We start from the raw sequence: 1,771 nt of genomic DNA, 5'->3' as shown, positions 1-1,771 counted from the left end.
CAGATCAAAGTCATGTTTTTGATGAGGAGGATTTCTGTGTCTTCTATTGTCATGAAGGACAGCTGTCAGTCATCCAGTGTTCAAGTGTCAGGACTATAAAGTCTCCCAGAGCACTGGAGCATGGTGCTGCTGATGCAAAGTGGCTCTCTATGGAAATGTTGTGACTCACTCCAACAGGGACTTGGATCAATCTGATGATGCGGCATATCAATCAATCCATCAATCAGGAGTATTGATGAGGAACATTACACAACATGCGTTGCAAGATTTTGTTTTCAGGTTTATTCTTTTGGATATATCTTCTTTTAAAATGTCTTTTTTTTCTTCGTAAAATATCTTGTGAATCGGTTTATGAATGGATTAGTTCAAAAATCACAGAACTGATTGTGAATATGTGTGTATTTACTTTTAATAACTCAGTGTCTTTCATGCTTTATGTTTAGGATGTTTTTTTTTTGTTGTTGTTTTTTTTTTTTTTTTTTTACAGTTTTACAGTTTACAATCTTAATGTAAGAAAATTAAAACTAATGAAATTTCAACTGTCAGGACTATAAACTCTTCCAGAGCACTGGAGCTCCTTTGTCATTTAAAACATTTGTTAGAGTTCGTCAATATCTCATTGAATTTGTCAGAGTATCAAGTAGGAATTTGTACTTAATCTTACATGATGTACAAAATGTTTTGTTTTTACAATGGACATTTTTTTTAACGTTGCTTTTTGTTCCTTGAAAATGAATCTATACCCAGAACAGTGTTACAATAATTTAATTTGAAACGAATATATACTAAATTGAAAAATAATAATTGTGAAACCTTGTGTTAATTTCAGTTTTCATATCAGCTGATAAAATGAGACAAACAGTGAATGATTTTGGTGAGTTTGTTTGTTTCAAAGTCAGAGAGCCGTGTCTCTCTACAGTCAGAGGTTTTTGTACGACGGCTCAATCAGTTTGTATCACTGTGGTACACGTTCGGTGGAGGAACCAGACTGGAATTTGGAAGTAAGTTCATACTTTACTCATGACTAAATACAATACTGTAAATATTTTTCAATTATGCATTTGACAATTTATAGAACGAAATGTGTAATATGTAAATATAGGGACCTTAGTGTTCATGTTTTTGTTTCTCTAATATAATGAAGAATGACTCAGATCAACTTTGCTGAAACTTCATGTCCACATTTCTGTCATGTTGAAAATGAGAAACATTGAAAAAATGAAAGCCTGGCTGAAATTATACGTTATCTCTCCTTTAACTTCTTTCTAATTTTCCTCCACAATATCTGTTTTTAATGTGAATCTAATTTCACTTTCTTTGAGTAAAACTGAACAGAGTGAAGAGAAAAATGTATTTTCTGAAAAACAACTAAATCTCTGATGTCTTTATTTCATCAAGTGTTGTTTCAAAGTTAGTTTTAAATGATATTTTGTTAAATGATAATTGAAATCCACATTTTGAATATTTTATAATACTGAGTTGCTTTTCTGTCCTTGTTAACTCAAAATATTTGAAAGTTGTATGAAGTTTGGAGTTTTGCTGATTTTGAAGTAAAATCTGTAAATGTTTCCACATGTGCTGGTTTTGTTTCCAGAGTAGTTTGACATGTTTGAGGTGAAACAGTTTGATGATTCTCTGTGAGCGGATTTACATGAGAGCTTTGTGAAAGGGAACTGAAACAATGTGTGAGTGAGTGAGTGCTGGAGCAGAAACAGCATCTGTGTGCTCCCTGTCCTCTAAGCTGATTGCTGTCTCCTAGGTGATGTCCGTC

At 32.8% G+C, this 1,771-nt stretch overlaps 1 long non-coding RNA gene across 1 annotated transcript; it reads left to right on the top strand.

The window, feature by feature from the left end:
* On the top strand, window positions 1–1,771 carry LOC103375714 (uncharacterized). The gene is made up of 3 exons (XR_521241.1): window positions 1–71; window positions 960–1,001; window positions 1,760–1,771. It is a non-coding gene; the product is annotated as an uncharacterized LOC103375714 (long non-coding RNA).

Source organism: Stegastes partitus, unplaced genomic scaffold (assembly GCF_000690725.1).
Source record: "Stegastes partitus isolate 25-593 unplaced genomic scaffold, Stegastes_partitus-1.0.2 Scaffold2807, whole genome shotgun sequence".
Lineage (NCBI taxonomy): Eukaryota > Metazoa > Chordata > Actinopteri > Pomacentridae > Stegastes > Stegastes partitus.
The sequence above is the reverse complement of the archived record's forward strand: the minus strand, read 5'-3'. Positions and strand labels throughout refer to the sequence as shown.